We start from the raw sequence: 16,610 nt of genomic DNA, 5'->3' as shown, positions 1-16,610 counted from the left end.
TCCTCAAGTGTCTGAATAGTCTGCTCATTGTGACCATCGGTCTGCGAATGGAATGTTGTGTTGAAATGGAGATGAGTGCCCAACTTGCCATGGAACCTGAAGGAACCTATTTTTATAACGAACGGTGAGTGTGGAGGTAAGATATATCGAGATTAATCGTGTTTTTGGAAGTATGAACACGAAGAACATATTATGAGTTCATAAAAAAAGAACTAAGAACAAAGAGAGATAAAATATATTGCATGAAGAACATGGTGGGAGAGAAACTCTCCCTGGGTGGGAGAACCCACCAACTTTCTCTCTCTAGATTACATTGTGAGAAAAGTAATCTAACTAAGAAAAGTAAAAGTGGCTAGCTTAAAGAAATAAATGACCAACTCTCCCTTTATATAGGATGGAGAGTATTTACACCAACAATACAAAATAAAGGGAAAATACTACCTAATAATCACTCATTATTTGTGGAGCATTTACATGCACCAAGATTCTCTCCCTAAATGCTTACAAATGATGAGAGATACAATAAGTGATACAAGGCTATAATACAGTAATTCGACTAGCAAGTGTGGTAATAAAATGAGATCAAAGTGCTGAAATGTCTCTGAAACTCTGAAGTGTCTGTGAAGTCTGAAACTTGCCATGAATCTCTAACAATGAAGGTCTTCGGCTTCAAAGTACAACCAATAAAGCAGAAAAGATAAGATCCAAATCTTCAAACCAGTCATAATCACCCGAAGAAGGAGGTCACCATGAGCAAGTAGAAGATCCAATAAAAGAAATACTTCTGCTTCACAAGTCTGAAAAACATCTCGAGTTCTCAAATCATAATACACCGAAATTCTTCAAAGAATAACCTGCTAAAAATGTGAAGCATCCATAAAATGTAGTCCGGATAAAATAATGTGAGTCCAAAAACATGGTCCGGCGATGCCAAAAATTTGATCCAAGGATCAAAAATAAGTGCCACGTCACATCGCTAAAATAATCTTCGTCTTCAACATATCACAAATCCAAACTCGTGAAACCATAAGAACTGAACAAGATGCGAACACAAAATCATCCTATGGTAGAGTCCGAATAATAAATAATCTGAATCGGAAAACATCAAGTAATGCCAAAAATTTGATCCGTGAAGACCAAAAATAAGTGCCACGTCGCATCACTAAATAAATAATCGTCTTCAGAAGTCTTCAAAAATCCAAACTCAAACAATAATAACCAAATCCGGATGATATTCTCTCCCTATTTTTGATAACCAATGACCGGATATCAAAAATCAACAAATCATTGGATGGAGAGTGTCGGATACCAAGAGCTAAGAGAATCTCTCCCTAGATGTATGAAGGGTCTCGATAAGAAACGAGAAAGAGTAAAATAAATACTCTTGCGGTAATGAGAAGGAGAGTGACATAGTTGTTGAAGCTGTGCTGAGAAAATCTGTTGTGCCAAAAATATATCCAAATATCCAAACTGCGGTGCCGGAACACTTGAAGTGGTCTTCAATAGAGAATAATGTCCACATGCTCAAGATACATGATTCATCAACCAAAAATCAAGAGCGCCATGTCACAATATCCCATAAAGTGAAGAATGTGAAACAACTTTGTTGATCAATCGTCGTTGCGGTGCAAGCATTACAAAAAGATAATATGAAGTCCGACTGCAGTAGGAGTATTCTTCCAATAATAATAACCGGCATGAAATGAATAACCAATGTGACAATCCATGGGTAGGTGGTGGCAAAAATTGGTGTTAAAAAAATAATTGGTTTTCATAAAAAAAAATTGGTTAAAAAAATGACTAAATAAAAAAACTGGTGTTAAAAAAAATTTGGCTAAAAAATAAAAAAAATGGCTGAAAAAAAATAATGTAAAAAAAAAACTGAATTAAAAAAAAATAAAAGTCTAGAAAAAAAGGGTTTAAAAGAAAGGAGGGGAGGGAGGAAAAAAGAAGGAAGAAAAGAGGGAGGGAGGAGGAGGAGGGAGGGGTTGAAGAGAGTGGCTGAAGGAAGAAGGAGGGGGTGCTCGAGAGAGGATCCGAAGTGAGAGGGGGCTGCGGGTCTAAGGAGGGTGCGGTCAGATGGGGGAGGCGGAGGTGTGGTTGCAGATTGTGGGTGCGGTGGAAGGGGGTCTTGGGTGCGGACGGGCTAGGCTGACTGCAGTAGCTGCGATGCGGTGCAAAGGAAGACAAGCGGTTGTGGTGCGAGGAGCAAGGGACTTCAGATGCGAGCCTTCAGTTAGGACAGGTTGTGGTCCAAACCGAGAAGAGAGCCTGTGGTCCGAACTGCGGGTCGGTACCTGCGGATCCGAGGCTACGGTCCAAGACAACAGAGATCCGAATCTAGGGCAACAAAAAGCATTGATTGCGGTTCTAGGGCTGCTGACCGAGGCTGTGGATAGGGACTTCGGATCAGGGCTAAGAAGGGGTGGTAAGAGGCTTCTCAGGGGACTCCAGTAGTCAGTTTTGGCTGCGGTTCGGGGGTTCGGAAAGGGCTGAACAGGTGACGAAAAATGCTATTTTTTCATGAAAAATGGTACTGCAAAGGCCATTTATTCATATTTTAATAAGGGAAATATTTTGTAAAGCATTTAAGTCAACAAGTGGGTCTTGGGAAGGCAAAATGAAGAGTATACAGGAAGTTTTTATGGGACAAAAGATGATGGGATTTTGTGACAACCCGATATTTCAACTCTATGTAATGACCTAAAAAGTCAAGTATTGTAACCACTTTTGATATAATGAAATTAACTTCGAAAATAAAATGTCCAAAAATATCAAATTTATTACCTACTACGTTAGATGACATTAAATCGTGATCGTACGTAAAAAGAACGCCCAAATCTGACTTCGTATAAAGAAGTTATGATTTTTCCAAGTTCGGCTTAGCGACAGACAGCTAAAAACTCGAAACGGAGATCGATCGACTTTTGGCCGAAATGACCTAAATGAGAATCGAAGGTCTCGACAATGGTTTTACTACGGTAAAAAGTCTGGCAAAAACAGACGTCAGATAATGAAGTTATGAATTTCTACGAAATTTTCTTACTGCGACCTTTTAAAAATAAATAATAAAAATAATTTCAAAATTTGCCGACGGAATCTAAACGAAAGTTGTAGAGCGTAGTCTCACCTACGCGTGGATATAAAGAACGTCGAAAATGGAGTTCGTATGAAGAAGATATGAATTTTTGAAGTTTATTAAATAAATAAAATATAAATTTTATTAATTAATCTCGGCATTATCCGAAGGAGGAGTCACCAGGTCGATCCGAGTTACGCCCAGCGTACTCGAGGACTAGGCCTCGGATCGTCCACGTCGCCCCTATGTGAGGCTATGCCCCATCCCATCCGAAGCTCCGAGGCATTCGAGGAGGCGGTCACGCATGACACACGCGTACGTCCAACGTACTCGCGTACGCCCAGCGTACCGAGGCGGTTCCCAGCCCCTATAAAAAGGATGAGAGGGTTCTGAAGAAATGGCTCAATTTCTCTCAACTTTCTTGCGTTCTTGCCTCGTTTTCCGTGCACGTGCTATCCCGAAGCCCCGATTTCCTTGATCAAGTCCCGAAGGTCGTTTGTGCTCCCGAGAATCCCGAGAAAATCCGCTTTCTCGAGTCGAAATTCTGCTCGGTTTTCATCTTGCCTTTTTTGATCTTTCAAGTGAGTTCATACCCTTATAATCCACACTTTTAAATGTTTTATAAATGCTTTTATATGCTTTTAAGGGGGGGAATACAAGTAAAACACACGATTATTATCGTGTGTTATGTAAAGATTCATTATACACTTTTTATCAATGGAATCATATGTGATTTATAACTATTATAGGGAAACTTTCGTATGCAAAACATATCACGATAATATCTTGTCTTTTGAAATGAAAATGTTGTTATATATATAAATCAAACACTCTGCTTATACTGTATGTATATGTGTCCATTTTTGGCACTACAAAAGTTATACTTTTCATAACAAGGGAGCATTTCACTAAGGTTTACAATACAAACGAGACACACTTTTAGAAAACTATAATAGGTATAGTTTTACGAGAACATCACGAACTTTTACATACTAGAAACACTATTTCAAAAAGTTACTTTCACATACAAGAACAAACGAACATTTTCACACGTAAATCTGTTTTATACTAAGTTTTGTGAGACATTAACTTCACGTACGTTCGAGTACACATTTCAAGTCATGTATTATATACCAGAATCCCTTGGAGGGGGAGCATGGTGTTTGTGTATAGATCTACATGGGATTGACAACCCCGCGCCCTGGCTGTTAGCTACAGTACACCATTTGGGGTGACAAATGTCAGAACATTCCTACGCCTGAAGAACGTTGTGTATAAGCATTTCTAGTCAATAGCATGATTATAAAACTCACATGGAGTATTAAAAATACATTGATTTACAGGGTTTTTCAAACATATTGGAAATTTTATACGTACATAAATTAACTACTTTGGGCATGAAAAATCTTATTATGATACAATTTTGGAACTTCCAAACCACTAACCACATACGGAAAAACATATATTTTCTAGAAACAAACATTGGTCTTGATAGAAGGCTACATTTATGCTAGTAGAAAATATGGGATTTTCTAGGAACAAACAAACAAAAAAAAAACATTTCATTTCATACAAACGTTGTCATTTAATACTTATGAAACTCGCCAGCTTAAATGCTGATCTACTCTTTCAAAACTACTTGTATGTCCCAGAGATTCAGTAATTACAGGTAACAAACAGCTTTTGAAGAAGGGACGTTGCGACACCAGTTTAAATTCATATTTTGGCATCATATTGTAATTGGTTTTGAACATGTATCTTTTAACAATGTAAAATTTCAATTATATATATGATGGTTATATTGCTTTCTTTACTATGTATTCAATTGTTACGTTACCACATGAAGTCATCCGCCCCCGAACGCTTCCGCCGTTCCGGTTTGGGGGTGTGACAGATTTGTCTTAGCCACATGGTTTTTGCTTGGGAAGGTAATTATGAGTGAATTACTCTTTACCCAAAAGAGCAAAAAGGACAAAATGCTTTTCACAAACAAAATTTACGTCCAAATTTCTTCACATTAAAGATTCACAACAAGAAAATAAGGAATAAAGAATTTCATACCTCAAGGAGATTTCCATGCTGCTAGGTAAAAAAAAGAGCACCACTTCAAAGAAAATAAGCCCATTAATTGTGTCTTCTCATCCAAGAATAAGAGAACTTCCTGGAACAATTTCTTCAACATTTTGGAGACCACAAAAATACTTTCTTCTCCCATTTTCTTCATTTCTTCAACAACAAAAATAATAACTTTTAAGAACATCTTCTTCCAGCAATAAATAGAACGAGCAGCAACAGCAACAAAATTTATTTTATTGAGAAAGAATCACCCAGAAAATAGAACTAAGAAAGAACTCATAAAAAATTCCGGTTTGAAACCCGAAATTTTTTTTCTTGCAGAAACACGGAAAAATCACAAGATAATCACCGAACGGGAGTCGTTCCCTTGAACTAATCGTGAGATCTTCAAGGTACGACTCTGATACCAATTGAAGGAACCCATTTTTATAACGAACAGTGAGTGCGGAAGTAAGATATCTCGAGATTAATCGTGTTTTTGGAAGTATGAACACGAAGAACATATTATGAGTTCATAAAAAAAAGAGCTAAGAACAAAGAGAGATAAAATATATTGCATGAGGAACATGGTGGGAGAGAAACTCTCCTTGGGTGGGAGAACCCACCAACTTTCTCTCTCTAGATTACATTGTGAGAAAAGTAATCTAACTAAGAAAAGTAAAAGTGGCTAGCTTAAAGAAATAAATGACCAACTCTCCCTTTATATAGGAGGGAGAGTATTTACACCAACAATACAAAATAAACGGAAAATACAACCTAATAATCACTCATTATTTGTGGAGCATTTACATGCACCAACAGAACCTGGAAGTAAACCGGACATCTCTATCAGAAAACACCGATACCGGCACCCCATGATGTCCCACAACCTCCCTGATATAAATCTCAGCAAATTTCTCTATAGAAATACCTCCTGAATTGGAATAAAATGCGTGATCTTGGTCAAACGATCCACGTTGACCCAAATTGAATCCACTCTGCGCACAGTCTGGGGTAGCTTCGTGATAAAATCCATGGTAATATCTTCCCATTTCCATACAGGGATCTCCAACTGATGCATCTTATCGTGATTTCGTTGATGCTCGGACTTGACTTTCCAATAAGTCAAGCACCGCTCCACATACCAGGCCACATCCCGCTTCATGCAGGGCCACCAATAATGAGGACGAAGATCCCTATACATCTTTGTTGCCCTGAGATGAATGGAGAACCTAGATTTGTGCGCCTACTCCATCAGAACCTGACGCGCACCACCCCAATACAAAACCCAAACCCGTCGATGCAGAGTCAACAATCCACGACTATCATAATCGAAGGAAGCCACCTGACCCATAGTACGCTCAATCTATGCTCTTCCTTCATAGCCTCTGCCCGAGCCTCACGAATTCTCTCCAACAATGGAGTAATCACGGTCATCCTCAAACACATGTCTCTAAACGGAGTCGCGACCACCTTGTGGCTGAGATCATCGGCCACCCCATTGTCCTTCCGTCGTGTGATAAAGGATCTCACAATCATAATCATTTACCACGTCCAACTATCGACACTTCCACATGTTCAAATTCGACTAATCCATCAGGTACCTCAGGATTTTGTGATCCGTGTAAATAGTAAAATGGACCCCATTGAGGTAATGCCGCCAAATTTTGATGGAAAAAACCACGCCCCCCCAGCTCCAAATCATGCGTCGGATAATTTGCCTCATGAGGCTTCAGTTGCCTTGAAGCGTAAGCGATCACGTGACCCCTCTGCATCAACACTTCCCCAATCCCTATGATTGATGCATCAAAATAAACCATAAAATCCTGAACACCTTCTGGTAGGGTCAAAATCGGTGCATCATACAACCGTTGTCTCAAGGTCTCAAAAGTTGTCTGTTGCTCAGACCCCCAGCGAAATGTAACCATCTTCTTTGTCAGTCGGATCAATGGAACAACTATCTTGGAGAAATCCTGGATGCATCTCCGATAATAACTCGCCAAACCTAGAAAAGTTTGAATCTCAGATGGAGACCTCAGAACCTCCCACTACATCACGGCCTCAACCTTGTTCGCATCGACCAAAATACCATTCTGATTGACAAGGTGCCCAGAAGATGCACCTCGTGCAACAAGAACTCACACTTGGAGAACTTTGCGTAAAGTCTCTCCCTCCTCAAAGTCTCCAGCACTTCCCTTAAGTTTTCCTCGTGCTGCTCCTGAGTCTTGGAATAAACCAAGATATCATTGATGAATACAATCACAGATCGATCCAACATCGGTCTGCACTCGTGGTTCGTGAGATCCATGAACGCGGCTGGAGCATTGGTGAGCCCAAAAGGCATCACCACGAACTCCTAATGTCCATAACAAGTCTGAAAAGTTGTCTTCTGCACACCCTCATCCCTAACCCGCATTTGATGATAACCTGACCGCAAATCAATATTGGAGAACCAAGATGCACCCTGAAGCTGGTCAAAAAGATCATCAATAATCGGGAATGGATAACGGTTCATCACCGTTACCTTATTCAGCTCCCGGTAGTCAATGCACATGTGATGAGACCCATCCTTCTTCTTCACAAACAAGATCGGTGCTCCCCAAGGCAAACTGCTTGGTCGAATGAACCCCTTGTCTAACAGCTCCTGCAACTGTATAGACAACTCCTACATCTCAGAAGGAGCCAACCGATACGGTGCTTTGGCTATCGGAGCCGCACCAAGAACCAAATCAATCTTGAACTCAACCTATCTCTCCATAGGCACCCCATGAAAATCCTCCAGAAACACATCTGGGTAATCCTACATAATCTCCATATCATCCACAGTCGCCTTACCTTTATCAAGGGTATCCATAACATAGGCGGCATAACTGGAACTTCCCTACTAAAAATAACGTCTAACCCTTGTTGTTGAACACAAAATCGGCCCATGCTGAGATCTCTCCCCATGAACCACTAACTCTCCCTCACTTGGGGTCTGAACCCAAATTAACTGCTGCTCACAATCAATCACTGCCCTATTATGGCTCAACCAATCCATGCCCAAAATAACCTTGTTCCCATGCAATGGAATGGGAGCCAAATCTACTAAATACTACTCACTAAAAACTTGAAGGGTAAAACCCCGATGAACCCTCGCAACCCGAACAGACCTATCGTCAGCAATCATGACATCAAGAGGACAATCCAACTCCCCTGGAGCTCCAGCAAACCTCTTGCTCAATGCAAGCGACACAAAATATCAGGTAGCCCCCAAATCAAACAATACCAAAGTAGAAATACCATTCACGAGAAAATAAGACACATAATTATAAGAAACAATTCAATATAAATAAAGAGATAAGGAAAATATACATACCCGTCACCACATATGGTGCCGCACAAGTCTCTTCGGCTGTCAACTGGAAAGCCCTGCTCTTCACCAAGGTGTATCTATCCAACCATGGTGGCCGTTTAATCCAAAGAGTTGTAGGAGTGGGTGCTGATACCGTTCCTGCTGCAGCCAAACTCGGACAATGGGCCTTCTTGTGTCCCCTTATGATTGAAATGAAAGAAAATTAGATATGATATCGGGTGATGGTGGTAGTAACAGTACAATGCCTGCTAACATGACCAGTCAATCCGCACTTGAAGCAACCAGAACCACCCACCCTGCACGCTCCATCGTGCATCCTACCTCACCTACCGCAACTGCTGGCCCTTCCCTCTCAAATCCACAACCTTGGGCCTCATGCCCGAACCCCTGATATATGAACCTCATCTGGCTTCCTCTTCCTCTCCATCTCTGGATCATTCTCTCTATCTCTCTAGCCCAGGTTATCATATCTTCTAACGTCTTGCAGCTGGTGTCACACCCCGAAAACCAAAGGCGGAAACATTTCTGGGGTTGACTCCACGTTGAGTATCAAATCCAATGCACATAGTAATCAAAGTAAACAACCATTACATTACATTACATATATATATATATATATATATATATATATATATATATATGAAAGTTTACATTTGTTTCAACAGTAAATTGAACAAGTGTGATACATATTATATGAACAAAACGAGACGAGTCTTCTAGACGCTCCGTCTTCACCAAAAAAAAGATCACTGGGTACCTGTCTAACGCGGACCTGAGAATACAAGCAGTTTGAAAATCAGCATAAAGCTGGTGAGTTCATAAGATGTACGAGTTTCCTTTAGTTTTCCGAAAAGGTTTGTTATCCAAGAAAATCCCATATTTTCTTATGTAAAGTTAGTTTAGTTAACCCTTGTTACCAATTCGATTATGAGTTGTATTTTACCCCAGGAAAATCCCATATTTTCCTAATTGCAAGACCGGTTGTATATCACGGAGTATAGTTTAATACATAAAACTATATATCGAGAATCATGGGATTACTATCCCAAATTAGATATAGATTACTTTGATATACGTGACTGTAGATGGAAAGTAGTTTGAAAACCATGGGACTAACATCCCGTATGTGACACAAAATAGTTTGATATACTTGAAAATATAGGTTGAAATCCATGGGACTACCATCCCGAACTAGATATAGATTCCTAACCATGGGTCTATCACCCCGTATTAGATATAGTTTCAAAACCATGGGATTAGCATCCCGCATAAGATATAGTTGAAAACCATGGGATTAGCATCCCGTATAAGATATAGTTGAAATCATGGGATTAGCATCCCGTACTAGATACAAGTTGGAAATCATGGGATTATCATCCCGAACTAGATATAGAAACTATAACAGAAAGTAGATATGAAATGGAATCAAATTTAAAACCAAACCCAAACCCAAACCGTGAATATTCTTATATTAATACGTATTGTGAGTCGGGTAACCATGCTGATACGACAACGAGACCTCCTTGACGTTTTTCAGACGTCGGATGATATCCAGAATTTGTCACCCCAGGCGTGCCCGCCTAACTGTAGCTAGCAGTTAAGGTGTGGGATTGTCAGTCCCGAATAGATCTATTCACAAATTCCTCGCTCTCCCTCCAGGAGACTCTGGTTACACTTCCGGGGAGGATTTACTGATCATCCAAAAAGGGTAGTGACGAACTCACAAGCTAGTACTAAACTATTCACAGGGTTCTCATACGATATCAAACATACAAAAGATTATGAAGCATAATACAGTGAATACAGATACATATAATGAAACTATCTGGCAATACATTCAAAAGATACGGAGATAAACTGAATCAGACATAGTTTATCTAATAATTTTATATACACATCAGTACGTGATTAAACAAGAACTAAAGGACCCCAAATTTTTCCCATAATAATTTGATTAGTTTGGTTATTTCCTTAACTGAATTTCATATAGTTGTGATTGATAAATCATCGCTTATGCTCAGCATAATACATAAGGGTTAAAAATAATTATAATTTGCCAGATATTTATTGAAATTCATCAATGTTATGTTTTGAAAACATTTGTAATTTGCTTATATTCCCCCCCTGAAAACCTTGAAAAACCATTTAAAAAGGGTAGGGGTATGAACTCACAGTTTAACATAGGGTTCGAGTGTTAACGGATGCCCTGAACGCCACTGGTCCCTATTAATCATGTGATGACACATAATTGAGTTAGAACTAAGGTGTTTCATGCTTAAACATGATGGGGAAAACACCCTTATGGTTTGGAACTACTAAGAATAAGTGTCACATGATCCAAGATAATGATCTATGCAAGTTTAGGGCCAAATATGGGCATTTGAGTGAGTGTATGGCCTTGGAAGTGAGTGTGCGGATGGGGTGTGCGGCCAGAAAGGTGTGTGAGGCTGCACACATGTGTGTGCAGCCGTACATAGTGTGTGTGCGGCCGTACACTCCTCTTGTGAGTCCATATGAAGTGTTTGCTCTTCACACTAAGGAGATTTGAATGTGTGCTGCCCCCTCATGAAGGTGTGCGGCCGTACACCTTCAAGGGACCATGAATATGGTGAACATGATGAGTTTTAAGGCTTGGGATTCAAGTGTTTACCACTAATTAGCTTGAAGATGAACTAGATCACAAATAGGAGGCCTTCAAGGTGTTCTTGGTTGAAGATTTTAGAGAGAGAAAGTAGAGAGAGAGTAAGGAGCATCCAAATGAATGAATGAAGAGGGTATCCATCCATATATAGGTTTGGGTGTGAGGCTAGAGGGTGTGCGGTTGGGTGTGCGGCCGCACACATGGGTGTGTGGCCGTACACACAAGAGTGTGGCCGCACACACCTCTTTTGGTGTGTTTGATCCGATTTCATGATGCAAAACAATTTCAACTCCTCCAAAGACCCATATCTAGACTATATTATGTCCAAAACACGCATATGGAACCGCAAGATTTACAAAGGATGATCAATTCAAGATTTAAAGCCAATACTCGGACCAATTACATAGGATGAAATTTTCGGGTTGTCACATCATCCCCCCGTTAGAGGGAATTTCGTCCCGAAATTCAGAATTAAGATACAATTCAAGGATTTGGAAAGAGATGTGGGTACTTCTACTTCATTGAGTCTTCGCGCTCCCAAGTGAATTCCGGTCTCCGCTGGGCGTTCCAGCGAACCCTCATTATCGGGATGTGTCTTTGTTTCGTAGATTGACTCTCTCAATCCATGATCTCAATTTGTTCTCCCATGGAGGTTCCGACCTTTGATAACTTCGGTCTCCTCAAAGGAATCACTAGGGTTTCGTCAGGTAGATACTTCTAAGGATTCGAGACGTGAAGTACCGGATGGATATTACTAAGTTCTGAGAGTAGCCAGAGTTTGAAGGTTACGAAATCGATTCTACAAGGATCACGAAGGGTCTAATGTATCACGACGAAAGTATTTTACACTTCCCAAAGTGTATCATGCTTTTCTGGGATACAGCCATCAACAGGACACACGCTCCAACAGGAAAGCACATCCTCATGGAGCCGGGTAGCTAAGGGTTTGATGGCTTTAGAAGAAATTTATGGGTAAGTCTGTGATATTAGTCGATGGGACCCAAGAATCGACAGGTTTCTATGGGTATTTCTGGTGCCGACTAATTCCCTATTGCCTTAGTTTTTGGAAAGTTCACGGGTGTGACTGCTTTGCTTAGCTACATGATCAAGGAAAATGATTTGACCGGAAAGGTACCACTACTAACCCATAGTGATCATATCAATTCTTGGTCACCGTTTTGGAAACGTCTTTCTTACTAAGGTTTGGTTACGAGGTATTTCCAGAGATTAGGCCGATGTGGGACTAGGCTAGACGTTTGGAAGGAATTCTCAGGAATCCTTCGGGAAAGACATTTAGGGAAAGAGTTGCAGACTTCCTGGTTCCCGATGATCATAGGAACGAGGAATGCATGGCAATTTTTATCGGAAAAACTTCTTGTGCTTTAAAGCATGAAATGATACGAAGGTTTGATGCCGAAGATCACGAGAGTCGGTCGGGGAAAAGATCTAGACAGGCGACCCTTTTGAAACCAAGGATAACAACATGAATAAGACTCAGTCATTACATGTTAAACATAGCATCAAAGTATTTCGTGAAAAGTTTCTCATTTAAATCGAATGGAACAGAATAATCCTCCAGACTGAGAATACGATCTACAAGTACGAAGTTAGCGTTCTCTATCTCATTGGTTAGTCATCTCGACAGTGCACATTTTCGGTTACTAACGAAGGATTGAGTTTAGAAAGATGTTCGAATGGATAGATAACAGGTTTCCCTTTTAGTACTAAAATCAAAAAGAGTTGCAGGTATAAGATTTGTCAAAGAAGAGTATACCTGCGACGACAGTGGGATCAGCAGTTGTCTCTTCTCGTCCTATTGCTAGGACTCTTCCGGTGTTGCTAGTTGTTGCTGCTTTGGGGCAATTTCTTTTGAAGTGCCCTACTTCGCCACAACTATAGCAGGCTGGACTGATTCCCGATCCGGAAGATTGGTTTGTTGATTTGACTGGTTTTCTGCGGGTTCGAGCAAGATGGCCCTTCTTGTCACAGTTGTCATAGATCCTTTCGCGACATGGACCAGGAATACGGTGATGGTAGCTGCATTTACCGCACCAAGGAAGGGTACCGGTGTATCCACTGGTAGGAGTTTGGGCCGTGGAACCGACAGCTGAAACAACAACAGGGGCAGTAGCAGCATGGACTGCTACTGTTTGCTGTTTCTTAGAAGACCCTTGCGTACTTTGGGCCTTCCGCTTATTCCAGAATTTCTTTTTGCTTCCACCTCCGCTAGTGACGGGCTCGGGAGTGGTAGCCTCCTCTTCAAAGTTGTCTTCGTGATCGATCAGGGTTTGCGCAAGACATTTAGCGCTGTCATAGGTGTCTGGCTTCGCAGCCAAGACATTTCCTTTTTTTGGCTGGGTCAACCCCCAGATGAACCTCTCAATCTTTTTACTCTTCGGGGTAACCATTCCCGGACAGAGTAACGCCAGGTCATCGAATCTTGAGGTATAAGCGGCTATGTTGGAACCCTTCATCTTTAGGTTCCAGAGTTCGTGTTCTAGTTTTTGAATTTCACCCCGAGGGCAATACTCTGCAAGTAGAAGCTCCTTCATAGCTTCCCAACCCATAGCATTTGCTACAGGTAGAGTTAAGGATTTTACTCGACCGTTCCACCAAGTCAGGGCTTTGTCAAGGAAGGTGCAGGCGACGAACTTTACTTTGTCAGACTCCGAACAGGCACATATTTCGAAGATTGATTCGACTTTCTCGAACCATCGGGTGAGGGAAATCACACCTCTAGTGCCATCAAAGGATGTGGGCTTCGCGTTCATGAAGTCTTTATAGGAACCCTCTTTTCGGTGTCCCTGACTGTTCTCTTGATTTTGGTTTTGAGTATCACCTCCCGAACCACCAGAACCACCGGTGTTCATTTGAGACATTGCAGCTGCCACCGCGGCGGTAACAGCTGCCTAAAATACCACGGGGTCGATTTCAGGAGGAGGTGGTGGCGGAGGGTTGTTGGTGTTTCTCGAGCTGGGTCTCTTCCTTGGAGGCATCGTGATCTAAAAAGATCAGGAAAGAGAGGATCATAAGTCCTCTGAATTGGACCAAGAGATACGGAACAGAGGATTTCTCATCAAGACAGATATAGCATCATATTAAGCGATAAAGCAAAAAAGAGTTATCAAGGCAGAAAATTTTATCGCTAGAGGAATGATCAAGGAACAACGCGTATACGAGGATTTTCTACAAAGGATTGACTCGAGAAAAACTCCCATAGTATTTCATGGTTCGCTACAACGACGAATCGTTGTTTGGGGTATTGGGTAAGTTATAGGTATGCTGCGTACCACAGTCACTCCCAAGCACATGTTGGCCGTGTCTCGAATGAATATAGTTGGCCAGGCTATATTGACCCTAGACACGACTACATAACTGCCCAGGTTTAACCGCATCATACAACACTCATTTACTTATGTTCTGTTCTACTTGTAGTTACGGATCTCGACGGTTCGATATACTTTTATACTTTTTGAAAATACTTATATTTTGAAGGATACTTTTAGTTCAGAGCGCTTAGCCCCTTTAGTGTTTATAGTTTTATACCATGTAAGGTTTGGTATACTCCGTTCACTATAAACAAGGGCTCTGATACCAATCTGTCACACCCCGAAAACCAAAGGCGGAAACATTTCCAGGGTTGACTCCACGTTGAGTATCAAATCCAATGTACATAGTAATCAAAGTAAACAACCATTACATTACATTATATATATATATATATATATATATATATATATATATATATATATATATATATATATATATATATATGAAAGTTTACATTTGTTTCAAAAGTAAATTGAACAAGTGTGATACATATTATATGAACAAAACGAGACGAGCCTTCTAGACGCTCCGTCTTCACCAAAAAAAAGATCACTGGGTACCTGTCTAACGCGGACCTGAGAATACAAGCAGTTTGAAAATCAGCATAAAGCTGGTGAGTTCATAAGATGTACGAGTTTCCTTTAGTTTTCCGAAAAGGTTTGTTATCCAAGAAAATCCCATATTTTCTTATGTAAAGTTAGTTTAGTTAACCCTTGTTACCAATTCGATTATGAGTTGTATTTTACCCCAGGAAAATCCCATATTTTCCTAATTGCAAGACCGGTTGTATATCACGGAGTATAGTTTAATACATAAAACTATATATCGAGAATCATGGGATTACTATCCCAAATTAGATATAGATTACTTTGATATACGTGACTGTAGATGGAAAGTAGTTTGAAAACCATGGGACTAACATCCCGTATGTGACACAAAATAGTTTGATATACTTGAAAATATAGGTTGAAATCCATGGGACTACCATCCCGAACTAGATATAGATTCCTAACCATGGGTCTATCACCCCGTATTAGATATAGTTTCAAAACCATGGGATTAGCATCCCGCATAAGATATAGTTGAAAACCATGGGATTAGCATCCCGTATAAGATATAGTTGAAATCATGGGATTAGCATCCCGTACTAGATACAAGTTGGAAATCATGGGATTATCATCCCGAACTAGATATAGAAACTATAACAGAAAGTAGATATGAAATGGAATCAAATTTAAAACCAAACCCAAACCCAAACCGTGAATATTCTTATATTAATACGTATTGTGAGTCGGGTAACCATGCTGATACGACAACGAGACCTCCTTGACGTTTGTCAGACGTCGGATGATATCCAGAATTTGTCACCCCAGGCGTGCCCGCCTAACTGTAGCTAGCAGTTAAGGTGTGGGATTGTCAGTCCCGAATAGATCTATTCACAAATTCCTCGCTCTCCCTCCAGGAGACTCTGGTTACACTTCCGGGGAGGATTTACTGATCATCCAAAAAGGGTAGTGACGAACTCACAAGCTAGTACTAAACTATTCACAGGGTTCTCATACGATATCAAACATACAAAAGATTATGAAGCATAATACAGTGAATACAGATACATATAATGAAACTATCTGGCAATACATTCAAAAGATACGGAGATAAACTGAATCAGACATAGTTTATCTAATAATTTTATATACACATCAGTATGTGATTAAACAAGAACTAAAGGACCCCAAATTTTTCCCATAATAATTTGATTAGTTTGGTTATTTCCTTAACTGAATTTCATATAGTTGTGATTGATAAATCATCGCTTATGCTCAGCATAATACATAAGGGTTAAAAATAATTATAATTTGCCAGATATTTATTGAAATTCATCAATGTTATGTTTTGAAAACATTTGTAATTTGCTTATATTCCCCCCCTGAAAACCTTGAAAAACCATTTAAAAAGGGTAGGGGTATGAACTCACAGTTTAACATAGGGTTCGAGTGTTAACGGATGCCCTGAACGCCACTGGTCCCTATTAATCATGTGATGACACATAATTGAGTTAGAACTAAGGTGTTTCATGCTTAAACATGATGGGGAAAACACCCTTATGGTTTGGAACTACTAAGAATAAGTGTCACATGATCCAAGATAAT

Source organism: Lactuca serriola, chromosome 5 (assembly GCF_051521515.1).
Source record: "Lactuca serriola cultivar US96UC23 chromosome 5, Lser_US96UC23_V15, whole genome shotgun sequence".
In the NCBI taxonomy this organism is placed as follows: Eukaryota; Viridiplantae; Streptophyta; class Magnoliopsida; order Asterales; family Asteraceae; genus Lactuca; species Lactuca serriola.
This window is presented reverse-complemented; position numbering follows the sequence as displayed.